At 45.1% G+C, this 18,238-nt stretch overlaps 1 protein-coding gene across 3 annotated transcripts in view; it reads left to right on the top strand.

The window, feature by feature from the left end:
- The window catches only part of TIAM2 (TIAM Rac1 associated GEF 2), a 272,136-nt gene that overhangs the window by 75,797 nt on the left and 178,101 nt on the right, over nt 1–18,238 (top strand). Inside the window, exon 1 of one of the 3 annotated variants that reach the window (XM_073022315.1) lies at nt 13,363–13,462. The exons of 1 other annotated variant lie outside the window; for it this stretch is intronic. The gene's annotated coding sequence lies outside the window, so the exon portion shown is untranslated. Of the gene's footprint in view, nt 1–13,362; nt 13,463–13,483; nt 13,553–18,238 lie in introns of those variants that run through there. One more of the 3 variants, XM_038001129.2, reaches the window with a different exon arrangement.

Below are 18,238 nucleotides of genomic sequence, written 5' to 3'. Positions count from 1 at the left end.
AATGGTGAATTGTGAATATAGTTTGAGCTGGAATCTGACTTTCCCAGAACTTTTCGGTTTGGCCCAGAAGCATGTGAAGTGTGAGAGCCGCCCGGCACCGCGGGAGGTGTCTTGCTCTGGGATTTTATGGCTGTGGCAGAGACTTGGTTTCTCAATGAGGATAAAATGCTTTTGAGTAATTCCAGGTGGAGGGTTGACAAGGTTGGAACTTGAAAGCTGGGTTACATAATTATGCTCCATGGCTTGTTTGACTAATAACTTGTGTGGCTGCATATTGAAAAGAACAAGGCATCCTTCTTTCAGGCCACATATTTATTCCCTGCTCTAGTTACTGCTGTATTGAGGATAAACATCTCATCTCCCTCACTTTCCCTTCCCTCCTCATCCCATGTAGTTTTCTCCCCCCTCCTTCTTTCCACCCTTTTCCCTTCCTTTCTCCTTCTCTGTTCTCCCCTCCTCTCTTCCCCAGAGGAGGATATTGACAAAATTAAGTCTGTTCCTATATATACAGTATTTTTTGTTGTTGTTGAAACAGAGTCTTGCTCTTGTCGCCCAGGCTGAAGTGCAGTGGCGTGATCTCGGCTCACTGCAACCTCCACCTCCTGGGTTCAAGGTTCTCCTGCCTCAGCCTCCTGAGTAGCTGAGACTACAGGCACCCGGCACCACACCCAGCTAAATTTTGTACTTTTAGTATACTGAGACGGGGTTTCACCATGTTGGCTGGGTTGGTCTCAAGCTCCTGACCTCAGGTGATCCGCCCGCCTTGGCCTCCCAAAGTGCTGGGATTACAGGCGTGAGCCACCGCACCCGGCCATTTATAGTGTGAAACCATTGATTTCTAGTTGTGCTTATATTTAAGCAATGCAAATTCGACTAAAAATAAGCCTGTGGAAGTCACTGTGCATTTCTTTTCTTCTTGTCCCATATGATCATTTCATTTCTAAATGAAAAATAACTTTTTGTTAATACAAAAGGATAACTTCCTTTTTGTAATTTCAAGTGTGATTTTTTTAGATACAAGTATTTCAACTTTTAAAAAATATGATTTTAGGCCCAGCGCAGTGGCTCATGCTTGTAATCCTAGCACTTTGGGAGGCCGAGGTGGGTGGATTGCCTGAGCTCAGGAGTTTGAGACCAGCCTGGCCAACATGGCAAAACCCCATCTCTACTAAAAATACGAAAATTAGCCAGATGTGGTGGTGCCTGTAGTGCCAGCTACATGGGAGGCTGAGGCATGTGTTTGAACCTGGGAAGTGGAGGTTGCAGTGAGCCCAGAGCGTGCTGCTACACTCCAGCTGGGGCAACAGAGTAAGACTCTCTCCCCACCAAAAAAAGTGATTTTATGTGTGAATAAAAATACTGACAGTGCACAGGAGAAACCGCTCCTTTTTGACATAGTGTTCCTGGTTGGAAATCGGGGCAGGAGCGCTGTTCAAGCCTGCTGGGTAGCTGGTTGTGCTGCTGATTTCTGTTAATAACTCCTGAGGTGTACGCTGATCCAGTATTAGTATTTGGAGATATTTGGAGGTATAAAGGTATTTGATGCACACCTGAAGGGCCTGCTTTTGTTTGTTAGAATGAGTAGCATTTAACTTTTGAAACTCTAACTCCACTCTGAAGCCTTCCTGGAAAAATGGGCTGTTTCTCCACCAGCTAAAATGGTCCTGGGCCTTCTCCACTGGGACGGCCACTCTTGTCCCCTTCTCAATTTTCCCATTCCCTGTGGGAGCCTCCACTTCCATCTCCACTTTTAGCCTCACAATGAAGACTCTTCACCGTTTCTAACTTGGCTCATCTCTGTCAGGCTCTTGTGTATTTACATTTCGTTTCCTTGTTCATTGTTTACATCACATTACATGTGAGCCTGGGAAGTCCTGGAGCGTGGACAGACATACCTCTGTGTGATTCTGCCTGTACCATGTCACCGCTGGGAAGAGTTGCTTCTGGTATGTGGAGGTTATGTGTGTTCGTGCAGACTTTCAGAGGGGCCCAGCCGGAAGCCGCTTTTGGTAGATGAACTTCAACAATTTTATGGTCTTTCTGCATCGTGTTTCTGGTGTGTCTTTCCTGTTTGGCTCTCGCTTTCCTTTAGTTTTCATCCTTAAAACTGGGAAGCAAGCCCAGATTTTAACAACAAACTTTAAATTCTTTTGGGGTGTGTGTGTGTGTGTGTATATATATATAATTTTTTTTGGCATACCTTCCTAATATCTAACTGCTATGTTGAAGGAAAGATTTGTTGATTACAAGTTTTTTTGAGACTGAGTCTCGCTCTGTCACCCAGGCTGGAGTGCAGTGGTGCGATCTTGGCTCACTGCACCCTCTGTCTGCCTCCCTGGTTCAAGCGATTCTCCTGCCTGAGACTCCTGAGTAGCTGGGATTACAGGCACCCACCATCACACCTGGCTAATTTTTTTGTATTTTTAGTAGAAACGGTTTTTGCCGTATTGGCCAGACTGGTCTCAAACTCCTGACCTCTAGTGATCTGCCCGCTTCGGCCTTCCAGAGAGCTGGGATGATGACCAGTTCTTTACAAATATTTCTATTTGCAATCTTCCCACCCTGCTGGATTTGCAGGGTTATAGTAAAGACCTTGAAGAGGGTCTTTATGGTACAGCCGCAGGATCGTAGGACCCCAGAGTCAGCAGGACCCTGAGGACCCAGTCTGGCTGTTGGGGGAGCTCATTCTGGGATGGCACAGAGCATATTAGTTTTCTAGTCATTGGTGGGGTGTGGAGGGGAAGCTTTTGTGACTGTCCCTCCTACCTAGAACCTTTCTCACCCGAAGCGGCCTCTCTCTCCACCCAACCCCTATAATATGTTGGTTATACTTAAGTTACCACATTCAGCCTTTTATTAGAGTCACAACTCACATGTCTGCTGAGGGCTCCTTCTCCTTTGATATTTAAATAAAATTCACTTGAGCTCTCTGTCCCTCTCTCTGGAAGAGGTCCACGTCTCCAAGAAATCTGGAAAGTTCCCACGGGGAGACACGTGTTCTTATATTCGGCTCTGGCTCTGAGTTCTTGCCCCTGCTGACTCTCATTTCCACTCCCTCCTAAGCTTCCCTTGCACCTGTTGTCTGCTCTGTGCTAACCTCGTTAGATGAGGGTGAGGGATGGTGATGATGATGATGATGATGATGATGATTTTGAGACAGGGTCTCACTTTGTCGCCCAGGCTGGAATGCAGTAGCGTCATCATGGCTCACTGCAGCCTGCACCTCCCTGGCTCAGGTGGTCCTCCCACCTCTTAGCCTCCCAAGTACTCGGACTACAGGCATGCACCACCACACCTGGCTAATTTTTGTATTTTTTGTAGGGATGGGCTTTACCCATGTTGCCCAGGCTGGTCTCGAACTCTCGGGGTCAAGTGATCCACTTGTCTCGGTCTCTCAAAGTGCTGGGACAACAGGCATGCGTGACCACACCCAACCTTTCCCTTGTTTTTTAATTTACGTTTTTTTTTTCTCCCCCACCTCACCACACATACAAGTGTTGCTGTTTTTATTACACTTAGTCAAGTTTCAGGCTAAGAATTGGGAGAAGGGGTGATATGCAGCCATGTAACGTCTTAGTATAGACAGTTACGCGCGTCAGTTGTTAAAGACCCCTGGCTGTTGCAGTGCTGGGAATGTCACTGCCATGGGCGCTGGAGTTTCCAGCCTCTTGCCCTATTGCTGGGCCTCCCTCCCTTCACATTTGGCATGTGTGTCTCTCGGCTTTCTGCCTTTCTGGAGCCCGTCCGCGTCAATGAATGCTAAAGACAAAAGACTCTCTACCCACCCTTTATGTGCCTGGAATATCTGGGAGTGGTTTTGAAATTTCTGCCTTTTCCTTTCTCCGTCTTTTATCAATCTCTATAGATGAAAAGGAGAAGTATAGAGATTCTCTCTCCACACTGCAAACTGTGCTTCCTCTTCAGGAGACAGAAGTGGTTACAGCTGATTTTTTTTTCTTTTGAGACAGAGTCTCCTCTGTTGCCTAGGCTGGAGTGCAATGGTGTGATCTGGTCCCACTGCAACCTCTGCCTCCCCGGTTCAAGTGATTCTTCCACCTCAGCCTCCCGAGTAGCTGGGATTACAGGCACCCCCCATCATGCCCAGCTAATTTTTGTATTTTTGTAGAGATAGGGGTTTCACCGTGTTGGCCAGGCTGGTCTTGAACTCCTGACCTCAGGTCATCGCCTGCCTCGGCCTCCCAAAGTGCTGGTAGTTTTGGTTTTAAATAACATTTTACTTTTCATGCTGCCATTTTTTATTTTTTATTTTTTTGAGATGAGATCTCACCATGTTGCCCGGGCTAGGTATTCTATTTTAGATCCGTTTCCTTCAGGAAATTCTGAATGAGGAGAAGCTGCTTAGTATCTTAGAACCCTTTACAGCCCCTGGTAGCTGTTAGTCAATTTTGTTGTTGAGACAGGGTCTCGCTGCATCGCCCAGGCTGGAGTGCAGTGGTGCAAATCACAGCTCACTGCAGCCTTGACCTCCTGGGCTCAAGTGATCCTCCCACCTCAGCCTCTCATGTAGCTAGGACCACAGGTATGCACCACCACACTTGGCTTTTTTATTTTTAATTTAATTTATTTATTTAAGACAGAGTCTTGATCTGTCACCCAGGCTGGAGTGCAGTGATGCAATCTCAACTTATTACAGCCTCTGTCTCCAGGTTCTAGTGATTCTCCTGCTTCAGCTACCCAAGTAGCTGGGATTACAGATATGTGCCACCATGCCCGGCTAATTTTTGTATTTTAGTAGAGATGAGGTTTTGCCTTGTTTCCCAGGCTGGTCTTAACTCCAGGGCTTGAGCAATCCTCCCACCTCAGCCTCCCAAAGCGCTGAGATTACAGGGGTGAGCCACCACGCCCAGCCTGTTAGTAAACTTTATAGTTGATCTTCCATTGTTTGATTCAAGCTGAATGAAAGAACGACCAGAGTTTCATTCATGGCACACCTTTGGAGAAACTGTTTTTCTATAAAGATTCCATAAAGCAGCACACATTTGCATGTAATCTTGGTGAAATGTAATCATCTGTATCTGTTTGAAGGTGGGCACCAAAATAAGAAGTAGACATAAGGAATTACACTGTAACATAATAGGAAAAGGTTGATCCTTGTATACGGCAATTTTAGTATAGTATCTAACATTATACTAATATTTTGCGTAGCAGCTAAAATATATTAGAAAAATGACAACAAATTCAGATGATTTACTTTGTCATCAGATTTGAGTCAGTATATAGCGTCCTGCTCTTTAAGTAAAGAAAATGGAAACAGTGGAGATATTGAAGAAATAAGTTGTCATGCTGTTCTCTAACTGTGCCATGAGTTCTGCCTCCCTGTGTATTGTGTAGCTTTGGAATGTGCTATCTGGACAGACATTTCTTTTTTTTTTTTTTTTTGAGACAGGGTCTTTTTGTGTGACCCAAGCTGGAGTGCAGTGGCCCGATCTCGGCTCACTGCAATGTCTGGCAGTCAAGCGATTCCTGTGCCTCAGCATCCCAAGTAGCTGGGATTACAGGCGCCTACCACTGTGCCTGGCTAACTTTTGTATTTGTAGTAGAGACAGGGTTTCACTATGTTGGCCAGGCTGGTCTTGAACTCCTGACCTCAGGTGATCTGGCTGCCTTGGCCTCCCAGAGTGCTGAGATTACAGGTGTGAGCCACCGCACCTGGCCACACATTTTTTTTTTTTTTTTTTTTTGAGATGGAGTCTCGCTTTGTTGCCCAGGCTGGAGTGCAGTGCGGTGATCTCGGCTCACTGCAACCTCTGCCTCCTGGGTTCAAACGATTCTCCTGCCTCAGCCTCCTGAGTAGCTGGGATTACAGGCACATGCCACCATACCTAACTAAGTTTTGTATTTTTAGTAGAGATGGGGTTTCACCATGTTGGCCAGGCTGTTCTCAAACTTCTGACCTCAGGTGATCCATCCACCTTGGCCTCCGAAAGTACTGGGATTACAGGCGTGAGCCACCGTGCCCAGCCCAGACATTTATTTTTGAAGCTGAAATTTGATTTACTTTGGGTGTTTTCTTTTAATCCTATACCATGTAGTCAGTATTCATTAAACATTTTTTTCTAGTAAATATCTTTCCTCAATTTAAGGCAGTTCCTCGGGAATTTTCCTTATGATGAATTAAACATAGTAATGATTAATACCTCAGGGTAAAAGGCCTTAAAAACATTGCTGTAAACTGATCATCTTAGTCCTTTAAGGGGAAATTTATGGTAGGATGGTGATACCCTGAGGTGGTGGTAGAGACTTAGTTCCCAAAAACTCCTTTATTTATGTGTGTCTCCGTGACTAAGCCCAGTGGTTCAGCTTGGGTTTTGAATGTACTGTAAGAAATATTTTTTAGGGCAGGCATGGTAGCTTATGCCTGTAATCCCAGCTCTTTGGGAAGTCAAGGTCGGTCGTTCACTTGAGCCCAAGAGGTTGAGACCAGCCTGGGCAACATGGCAAAACCCTGTCTCTACTACTAATGAAAACAATTCGTGGGACATGGTGGTGCATGCCTGTAGTCCCAGCAACTTGGGAGGCTGAGAGGGGAGGATGGCTTGTGCCCGAGAGGCAGAGGTTTCAGTGAGTCATGATCGCACCAATGCACTCCAGCTTAGGCAACAGAAATGAGACTCTGTGTGGGCCGGGTGCGGTGGCTCACGCCTATAATCCCAACACTTTGGGAGGCCGAGGCAGGTGGATAACTAGGTCAAGAGTTGGAGACCATCCTGGCTAACACGGTGAAAGCCCATCTCTACTTAAAATACAAAAAATTAGCTGGGTGTGGTGGCGGGCGCCTGTAGTCCCAGCTACTCGGGAGGCTGAGGCAGGAGAATGGCGTGAACCCGGGAGGCGGAGCTTGCAGTGAGCCGAGATCGTGCCACTGCACTCCAGCCTGGGGGACAGAGCGAGACTCTGTATCAAAAAAAAAAAAAAAAAAAAAAAAAAAAGAGAGAGAGAGACTGTGTCAAAAAAAGGAAAACATAATAAACATTTATAGACAGTTGTGTTTACATGTTATAGAAATGAATGGTTATGCATCGGCTTTCCAGACAGCTTTGGAGCATGTCTCCATGGTTCTTCCTCAAGATCCAGAGAATACCTGAACTTGACATTACTTGGGATTTCTGGATGATAGGAAGAAAGTGGAAGCAGCGTTTTAGAGTGGATTTGTTAAATACTAAGATGACTATATGCCAGAACTTGTATTTGTTTATTAAGTTGTTATTGAACACTCAGTGCTCATATATTCTTTACTATGCCTGCATCAGGCAGGGCTGAGCAAAGACTCATTGAACAGAGCTCAGGCCCTAGTGAAACAGATGGGCACGGAAGTGAATACTTCCTGCATAGCATGGTAAGTGCTTGAACAGAGATTTGTGCAAGGTGCAGTGATACACCTGAAGGTAAGGAATTATTGGCTGGGTGCGGTGGGTCATGCCTGTAATCCCAGCACTTTCGGAGGCTGATCACCTGAGGTCAGGAGTTCGAGACCAGCCTGGCCAACATGGTGAAACCCCGTCTCTATTGAAAACTACAAAAATTAGCTGGATGTGGTGGCGGATGCCGGTAATCCCAGTTACTTGGGAGGCTGAGGCAGGAGAATTGCTTGAACCTGGGAGGTGGATGTTGTAGTGAGCCAAGATTGCACCACTGCACTCCAGGCTGGGCAACAGGGGAAACTCTGTCTCAATAAATAAATAAAAGAATTATTATCCCTGTTATGTGTTGTTAGGGAAGACATTTTAGAATGAACTGCTTAAGTTGCCCTTAAGAGTGAGGAGAAATTTGTCAAGCTGCTAAAGCAGATAGAAGGGAGCATGTCAGCTAGGATCAAAGGCCTGGAGGCATTTGGAGTACCTGGTATGATGTGGGCTACAAGGGATTTACATTGGTGGCTGGGAGGACAGGAGCTGGAAAGGTCAGTAGAGTTTCGTATGTCATGCAAAGAAGTATTAGTTGTGAGGGATGGATGACATTGAAAGGTTTCAAACTGGAGCACAACAGGATCAAATTGGTGTTTTAGAATTTTCCTCTGGCTGCTGTGTGGAGGAGAGATTTGTGGAGAAAGGACTGGAAATCCTCCAGTAGGAAACAACAGAGGCATCAGGCTAGGATCAGCCTACAAGGGCTGAATGAACTCATTGCCGCAAAGGAGAGGGAGGTATACATTGAAGAGTTACTTAGGAAGTACCTGCCAGAGGATTTGATGGCCATTTTGGTGTGCATGATCTGGGAAAGGAGAAGCAAGCCTAGGGTGATTGATGGGTTCCTGTCTTTCCAGAGCGGCTGGACAGAGGTACCATTTTCCTGGTTTGGGTGCACAGAAAGGGGACCAGGTGATCAGGGGTTAGGGTAGGGTTGGAAAAGAATAACAAGTCTGGGTCATGTTGATTTTTGAGGTGGCACATCTGGTAGGTGGGCAAGTGGGTCTGGAACTCAGAAGAAATCGAGTCTTGGTTATTGTCGATCATAGTGAAAAACCGTGAAGTCACCCTGGAAGAGAATATTGAAGACACAGAGATGAGGACCAAGCCTGGAGCACCAAGAAAGGCTGGCCCATCCCAGGAGGTGGGCGCAGAGGGAGGAGCTCAGGAAGGAGGCTGGGTCAGTTGTGAGGCAGGGAATCACCCATCGTCAGGGAGCCTCGGAAGCCAACAGAGGATGGAGCCTCAAGAAGTTGCATCGAGGGTTTGTCCTTACTTTGGATTGTGTGATGAATGAAAAGTGTTACTAAAGAAGAACTGTAGTCTATAGTTAGCACAATTAAAATCCACATTTACTATTAAGAATCAAGTTAACCTCTTTTAGAGATCATTTGTAAGTTGGTTTATCATGCTTAGGATCTGTTGTTAAAGGTTAGAGATTAAAGGACTTTATAAAGAATTATCCATTATTTGCTGTGCATGGTGCTTTTCTTGCTTCAGATTGATTAAGTTCTTTTTTTTTTTTTTTTTTTTGGAAACTGAGTCTTGCTCTGTTGCCCAGACTGGAGTGCATTGGCGTGATCTCGGCTCTCTGCAACCTCCGCCTCCTGATTTCAAGCGATTCTTGTGCCTCAGCCTCCTAAGTAGCTGGGATTACAGGTGTGTGCCATGACACCTGGCTAATGTTTGTATTTTTAGCAAAGATGGCGTTTCACTATGTTGACCAGGTTAGTCTTGAACTTCTGACCTCAAGTGATCCACCTACCTCAGCTGCCCAAAGTGCTGGGATTACAGGTTTGAGGCACCGCGCCTGGCCAGATTGACTAAGTACTTTTATAGAAGGGCCTGCATCCATAGCCAAGTCCTACTTTATAAAATTGTGATATTATATAGATGTTTCCACTTCATTACCATTTCCTCTCATTGTAAACCCTGCTTCTCGTAGCGGCTTTGGATGCCCGACCTGGACTTACAGAGCAAGAAAGTGAGGCTCCAGGCCACACCCACCAGAGCAACTGAGAAAAAAAAAAAAAAAAGAATTGAAGAGTGTCTGGTCTCTGCTTAACAGTGAGCTACCCCACTTGCTTATAATTAAAAGTCTGTGATGATTTCTACTTCAAACGTAACATTTTCCAACCTGTAGTAGACACCCTTAGAAGAGGAGTTTGGAACCTTCCCATAGGGTAGAGTGGGAGTGCTTCTCAACAAAATACTCATTAGGACCTATCATCTCAAAGATGAGAGATCTTTCAGACATGGATAATCCCCACAAAATCCCTTTGAGGCTGGTAGGTGGAAAATGCAATGTCCTGTATGGGGAGAGAGACGTAAGGGTCCTTGCCCCGGAGCAACTTGTTGGGAGCTCAGCACTTGAGCCAAGATACTGATTTGTGATCTCAACCCAGATGCACCACAGGTGCGGTATTGATGAAACCATGATGACACCATGATGACACCAGGCCCTACTTCAATCATGCACTGTCGTGCCTCAGCAATACCTGATATTATTATTGATTTGTTGATATGGATACAAGGGATCTAATGAAAAGAAAATTCCTAATGACAAATTTAATCTTGACTTCCTTTCCATATCAGAATTAACTTCTAAAGTTGTCCTTTGTAAAATAGTGCACCATGACTTTAAAATATCTGTGTAAGGTTTAAGAATATTAATTTTATGTAATTAATTTAAAGTAATGATAAGGTTTATTTTTTTTTATTTTTTATTTTTTTGAGATGTAGTCTTGCTCTGTCGCCCAGGCTGGAGTGCAGTGGCGCGATCTCAGCTCACTGCAACCTCCGCCTCCCGGGTTCAAGCAATTCTCTTGCCTCAGCTTCCTGAGTGGCTGGGACTACAGATGCCCATCACCACACCTGGCTAATTTTTGTATTTTTAGTACAGTCGGGGTTTCGCCATGTTGGCCAGGTGGGTCTCGAACTCCTGGCCTCAGGTGATCCGCCTGCCTTGACCCCCCAAAGTGCTGGGATTACAGGCGTGAGCAACTCACTTGGCCTGAAATGATAAGCTTATTTAAAATGTTCTTCCAAATTTTTATCAAGAAGGCCTTTTCTTGTATGTTTATTATGTTCTTTCTAAGGGACTAAGAGGCTATTTGTTCCCAAAGTCATTGATGCATGTTAGTCTTCAGAGCTGATCCCAGTGGTCTTTGAAATAGCATTAGAACCTCTGAGGATTCAGCCTGGGTGAAGACTCCATCTTAAAAAAAAAATAGAACCTCTGAGGATTGTCAGTGGAGGTGGAGATGGGGCCTTCTGACCACAGCGTTGGGGAGTCAGAGGGTGGAGGGGCAGCTGGTCACATGGTGAGTGGTGAATGGGTCTCGATGCAATTCTGGATAAGGACAGTGGGTGCAGCCACGGCTCTGGACCAGGGTGGCAGGGCGTGGTACAGGGCCAGAGGGCAGTGGGCTGGGAATGCAATCCTGGCTACTCTAGGTTACTCTCTCATGGTGGGAAGGGACTAAACGTAGGAGGCGAGGGGAGGCTGGGTTGGATTAAATGTTCAGGTTGGACAAAGTAAAAAGAAAAATTCTCTGCATAATTATTAATAGTACAGAATGTTTGTAAAACTGTACTGATGATCATAGGAACATTTTTAATGTAGCTCTGGTCTGTTTTAGCTAGATGATGATATGCTAAATGGAATATTGGCCTTTTGTGTCATTACTTGGGATTGAAAAAAAAAGAAACCCAACAACCATCTCTTCAAGACAGCTGTCATCCTTGTGTTTTTATTTTACTTTTCTTAAGGGTTGGGCCACAGTGACTCTACCGTAGCTTTCCTCCCCTGATCCCACTGGGGAGTCCCTAGGATTTTGAATGAGATGAGAACAAGATTCGGCAAAAAGAGTTAGTGTGTAATAACACAGAAGGAGATAATAAAGGTTGAAGATTCCTGATCTGAAATGCTTGGGACGAGAAGTGTTGGATTTTGAATTATTCAGATTTTTGAATATTTGCATATACATAATGAGATAGCTTGGGGATGTTACCCAAATCTAGACATGAAATTTGTTTATGTTTCACAGATACCTTAAATGCATAGCCTGAGGGTAATTTTATATTTGAAATAATCTTGTGCATGAAACAACGTTAATGTACATTGAACTGCTGCCAGAAAGCAAAGGTGTCACTGTCTCAGCCACCCATGTGAACAATCTGTGGTTGTTTACTATCACCATTATTCCTTAATTCATATGATTACTGATAAGTGATCATTTTCTTACACTTACTCATATGACATACTATCAGTACACTGAAACAATAACATGTAGCGAAGCAACAGCGTAGCACCCCCAGAATACCCACATCAGCTGTTAAACCACACCAACAACAGACAGGGCAGGTTTTCAGTCTCCACCTGCGATGCTGTGTTTTGACTAGAAGCGTCTGCGTTTTGACTGCGACCTGTCTCACGAGGTCAGGTGCAGAATTTTCCACTTGTGGCGTCATGTCAGTGCTCAAAAAGTTTCAGGTCCTTCATAATAATTTCGGAGTGTGAGGCATGGGGGATGGAGTTTCCTGGGGTGGCTTGAGAGGTGGGAGTGGGTGGAGCATTCGCTCAGGGACCTGACATCTCGGCTCAAATCATATTCCTCTGTGGCATTCCAAAAACCAATAAATGTGGGTGTCGTCCTCTTCCCACCCTGCACCATCTACAGTCATTTTCTCATTGAGGTTTTGGTTATTCATCCTCATGAAATAATAGGTAATAAAATGCCTATGGGAAATACGTTGCTAATTCCTGAAATGCTTTCAGTAGAAGGAAATTCTGCAATTATGGCTTAGGGAGAAGTACAAATAATTTAGGCCTAGTAATTGTAATTTGATGCTAATTGGTATGGACTTTCTAATTTGTTTACTGAGAGAGGTAGGGATTGGATGCTGGGTGGACAACTACAAGAACAGCAAAATCCTGAAAATATAACGTAGGTAAAACCCTTGGTCACATCCCTGCTACTCAGTGTTTGAAATTCACATCCTTTTCTTTTCTTTCTTTTTTTTTAGACAGAGTGTCGCTCTGTCACCCAGGCTGACAGTGCAGTGGCACATGATCATAGCTCACTGCCACCTCCACCTCCCAGGTTCACGTGATTCTCCTGCCTTAGCCTGCCAAGTATCTGGGATTACATGCGTGCACCACCATGCCTGGCTAATTTGTGTATTTTTAGTAGAGACAGAGTTCTGCCATGTTGTCCAGGCTGGTCTTGAACTCTTGACCCCAGGTGATCCACCCGCCTCGGCCCCCCAAAGTGCTGGCATTACAGGCATGAGCCATTGTGCCCGGCCGAAATTCGTATCCTTTTCTACAAATTCTTTTTATTTCCCATATGTAAACTCTATGAATACATTTGTCATGACTCATGCTAATTTATCGATAATTCCTATAGTTTATTGTACACTGGGCTTGAGAAACAGGAAGCTGTTTATTCTATAAACTCCTAAAGCATGCTCACTACTCTTTTTAGTGATAGGTAATTTTTTTTTTTTTTTTAAAGAACACGAACCCTATAGGCTTAGCCTTAGGCTCAGCTCAGAAAAGGATCTATAATAACTTGAGCATTCAGAAGGCTTCCATGCTAGCTTGGGGTTAGAGGAAGCGTCAATGCCCTAAATAATGTAATTGCTATTGATTTTAGAATATTGTGAAAATAGTTTTAGAATATTGCTATAGATATTGAAGCACAACAACCTCCAAGCCTCATTGTGCTGCCTCGTCAGTTTTCCCTTTGACGTATAATGTACTCACTTAGTTCCTAGAGAAATATTTTTTAAAAAGCATTTTAGTACTTGTTAGTAACGGACATCTAGGCCTGGCCTTGGTATTACTGAGTCATCTTGTTAGCCTTGCGCTTGTTAAAAATATTTTGAAGTTTTTATGAGTGCTGCTTACTGTGGAAGAAAGTCTGCATTTCATGGCAATGATTAGAGAAACCAGGACGGGAGGAGAGAACTAACATTTATTATTTAACCGTCTTAACGTGTCACAGGGCACTGTGTCAGGTAATTGAAAGGTATGTTCTCATTTTGTTTTCACAGAAGTCCTGGAGGGTGGCCATAATTGTTTTCATTTTGCATGGGGGAAATTAGTTGTGGAGAGACAGGTAAGTGACCCAAACCCTACCAAGTGGCAGATCAGGGGTTTGCACCTAGCGCCTCACTGGCCTGTTGATCTATGTGGCTGGCATTCTTATGAATGAGCTCTTTCTACTTTGAAAACACACTTTAGGATTTAACAAGTAATGATGTAACATGTAACTGCTTTGCAATTTTTTTTTTTTTTTTTGAGACGGAGTCTCGCTTTGTTGCCCAGGCTGGAGTGCAGTGGCACCATCTTGGCTCACTGCAAGCTCCGCCTCCTGGGTTCACGCCATTCTCCTGCCTCAGCCTCCGAGTGGCTGGGACTACAGGCGCCCGCCACCACGCCTGGCTAACTTTTTGTGTTTTTAGTAGAGACGGGTTTTCACCGTGTTAGCCAGGATGGTCTCGATCTCCTGACCTCGTGATCCGCCCGTCTCGGCCTCCCAAAGTGCTGGGATTACAGGCGTGAGCCACCGTGCCCGGCACTGCTTTGCAATTAATCCTTGCTCAGTATTGATTAATGGTGACAGTCTGGTGCTGTGGGAGGGGCTCACTGATTGCTGACCTCTGACTTCTGCTTTCCACCTTGACTTTTTTTCTTTTTTTTCTTTTTTTTGAGACAGGGTCTCACTGTGTCACTCAGGCTGGAGTGCAGTGGTGCAGTCACGGCTCCTCCTGAGCTCAAGTGATCTTCCCACCTCAGCCTCCCAAGTAGCTAGGACTACAGGCATATGCCACCATGTTTGGCTAATTTTTTACTTTTTTGTGGAGATGGGCTTTTGTCATGTTGCTCAGGCTGGTCATGAATTCCTGGACTCAAGTGATCTGTCTGCCCAGGCCTCTGAAAGTGCTGGGATTACAGGTGTGAGCCACTGCGCCCAGCTTCGAGTTCACTTTAATGAATAAAGCACAAGTGACAGCTTGGACTTTAGTAGCTGTCTGCATCAGGCATCCTGATCTGTTTTTCTCCTTGTACTCACGTCACGCATGGGACCATCAGACTTGGTGCTTCTCTGTGTCTTTTGTGGTTTCAGGCTTCCTGGTTTCTCTGTCATTTTACCCATGCTGTCCTCCTTACGGGGATGCTGGGCCTCGCTGGTTCCTCACGTCCAGCTCGGACACATTCTTTAAGGCCAGGCCAGCCAGGAAGGCTTTCCAGCTCTGCCCCGACATCATCCTGCCTATGTCTGAACGCCCACCCGGGAGAGGTGCTCTCGTGCTCCGTGATCCTAACAGGCTCTGGCAGACGATCTTGCCTGCTCCCAGCCTGCTCTCATGTAACGGGTGCAGCGTCTGCCTTTATCTCTCTGGAAGTAGATTCCACACACCCTCCAAATCCTTTCTAAAGTTCTGGAGTTTGTTTCATTACAGAAATTGATGTTTTCTGTTAGGTGTGTGTTGTTTGCTTCTCCCTTTAAGCTGGATCCAAAATATATCTTCTTCTAGTTTGACTCGATGATCTTAGTGGTTATTGCTGCCTGAAATCCCGTTTCAGATACATTTAATGGATTTTCTTGTGTTTTTTGGTGTTTTGCTTTTTTTCTATAAACCAAGGATAGTTCCTTTCCCTTATTCCGGATGACCAGTTTATCTTTGTTTTTTGTTTTTGTCTTTTTGAGACAGAGTCTCGCTCTGTTGCCCAGGCTGGAGTGCAGTGGCGCAGTCTCGGCTCACTGCAACCTCTGCCTTCTGGGTTCAAGTGATCCTCCTGCCTCAGCCTCCCGAGTAGTTGGGATTACAGACACCTGCCACCATGCCCAGATAATTTTTGTATTTTTAGTAGAGACTGGGTTTCACCATGTTGGCCAGGCTGGTCTCAAACTCCTGACCTCAGGTGATCTGCCTGCTTCGGCCTCCCAAAGTACTGGTATTATAGGCATGAGCCACCTCGCCTGGACCCCGGTGGCCAGTTTATCTTGCGTCTTTCTGGAATTTGTCAGATGTCTTTGCTGTCTTTTATCCCCTTTTGCTCGAATTTGTCAGATGTCTTTGCTGTCTTTTATCCCCTTTTGCTCTAGGTCCTTTGATAACTGGTGCCGTGCCTGATTCCTCCTTGTGTAATTAATGCACAGTGCCTAGCACACCAACCTTGCTAGAAATTGGGACAAATGTTACTGCATGTGAAATGAGTGACTCGTCAGCTATAGTCAGTACAGCTGGGGGTTCAGATGTTCATCTTGTGAAACTTGGAGCTGTTTCTTTATGGATCCTAGCATTTGCTTTGTTCAAAAAATTTCTGATAGAGGCTGGGTGCGATGGCTCACGCCTATAAACCCAGCACTTTGGGAGGCCTAGGCTGGTGGATCACTTGGGGTCAGGAGTTTGAGACCAGCCTAGCTAACATGGTGCAATCCCGTTTCTATTAAAAATACAAAAAATCAGTTGGGTGTGGTGGCGCGCGTCTGTAATCCCAGCTTGTCAGGAGGCTGAGGCAGGAGAATCGCTTGAAACTGGGAGGCAGAGGTTGCAGTGAGTCAAGATTGCACCACTGCACTCCGGCCTGGTTAACAGAGCGAGACTGTCTCAAAAACAAAAAACAAAAAAATTTAAAAACCCCAAAAGTTTCTTATGTGGATTTGCTGCTTGGATCGTTCTGATGATGGTAGAATGAAACAGGAACAGCTCTCTGACCCCTGGAAACTCTCATGTGTTCCTTTCAACAAAATTCATTGATGAATCAAAACCCAAAGTAGCCCTCTGTCAAGTGTTTTTCTCACTTGCCAGAGAGGCACGTTATCCACCCTGAGGCTGTCAGCTTTATCCTTGTTAGCATTGTTCAAAACCTTATCTCTGATGTCCATACTGCTGACACAGGTATCACAAGGGCCTTCTCAGTGGGCTGGTGCCTCTTTATCTCCCTTGGACTGTTTGTCAGTGGGAGGAAATGAAAACACTTATGGAGAGTGCTTAAGAGATAATTTATTACAAAACTACATTTTGTGGGCAAGGTGTATAACCACAGGTTTTCTTTTTCTGAGATATTTGGCTTTAGACAGAAGTTTAGGTAAATCAACATGGCATCCTTTTCTTTTTTTTTCCCTTGAGAGACAGAGTCTTGCTTTGTCCCCCAGGCTGGAGTGCAGTGGCACAATTTCTGTTCACTGCAACCTCTGCCTCCCAGGTTCAAGTGATTCTGCTGCCTCAGCCTCCTGAGTAGCTAGGATTACAGGCATATGCCACCATGCCCAGCTAATTTTTGTATTTATAGTGGAGACAGGGTTTCGCCATGTTGGCCAGGCTGGTCTCGAACTCCTGAACTTGTGATCCGCCCACCTCAGCTTCCCAAAGTTCTGGGATTATAGACGTGAGCCACTGTGTGCAGCCATAACATGGCATCTTCAAGTGCCAGGTCAAGGATGGCACCTTTTAAGTTACCCAAGATGAAAGTACAGTTAGTATGTTGCTATAAAATAGCTTTGGAAATAATGCTTCCCATCCTGACCAACATCTACAGTCTTAGGATGAACCTGTAAGATGTCCCCAGAGGGCAGGGTGACAGTTGAAGCAGGTCTGGAAGTGTACCTTGCCTAGGATGAGCTCGATTCTTCTCTGGTGAGGTCTGTAGCATTCACTTTTGCGGCTAAGCTCATGCCTCTGAAATCATTGTTTCCTGGAGGTCCACAGTGAGGGGGCCAGTCAGGACATATTTCTTTGTTCAGTGAATCGTTAGCTTTTGCTTTGTCTACAGGAAGGAAAAGCGTGACAGGTTTTGAAAAATCAGGAGGGTAAAATATTTGAACCACCCTTGGTGTCATTTGTGGCAGCCTGTAGCATTAGAGCCTTTGAGAACAGATCTTTCCAGATTCTGCTTAAGTCCAGGGATTCCGTGACCACGGAAATAATTGGCATCTCCATCTGCTCATGCATTTGTTTGTTTCTTCCTTCATTGATTCACTCATTGCCCCCCATGGACTTACAATCATTCAACAGTTACTTACTTTCAAGACCTTGTGAAAGGGATCAGTGGTCACACTGTCTTTATTATAAAAAAAAAAAAAAAAAAAAGAAAAGCCACAATGTATTTTTCCCATAACATGCCACTTTTCAGAAATTATGTCTAGTCCTGGAATGAAGTAAAGTTACCCTTTGGAAAATGCACTTGGCTCAGTCGACTGAGCCCTGAGATAAAGCCAGGAGTCCCTGTCCAGCCATGGTTAACTTCTGGGAACCTTTCACACAGAGCCCGGGCAGGCAGAGGCTCCCTGAAAGCCACTCATTCCACAGGTACTTGTTGAGGGCTGTTGAACCCACAGTTCCATAGAGATGCCTCAGTCTCCATGAAGGGTTTGAACATGCTGCTTGATACAAAAGTGGTTGAGGAATTTGTTTGGTGCTTGCCCTTTCAAGTGGTGTATGAATGTTTCTTTCCTGCTGTCAGGTCAGTAAATCTCTCATTTTTTCCCCCTGACTTTCCCTTAAGGAGCACTTGACTTCCTCTTGTAGGGTAGCTGCTGCTTGCATTTTTGTTCTCGCTCAAGCCACCTTTTTCATCAGCTGTTGTGCCAGTCTTCTGCCTCAGTAGTTACTTAGTGGTCCCCCATTTGATTTTATTTATTTACCTCTTTCATCCCTAAGTTGCCTCAGTACTGAAAAGCGCACTCTGCTCAATCTAAGGATGGGGTAAAGAAAAAGATAATATTGTACAAATACGCCAGGTGCAGTGGCTCACACCTGTAATCCCAGCATTTTGGGAGGCCGAGGTAGGAGGA

This window comes from Chlorocebus sabaeus, chromosome 13 (genome assembly GCF_047675955.1).
Source record: "Chlorocebus sabaeus isolate Y175 chromosome 13, mChlSab1.0.hap1, whole genome shotgun sequence".
NCBI classification, from domain to species: domain Eukaryota; kingdom Metazoa; phylum Chordata; class Mammalia; order Primates; family Cercopithecidae; genus Chlorocebus; species Chlorocebus sabaeus.
This window is presented reverse-complemented; position numbering and strand designations above follow the sequence as displayed.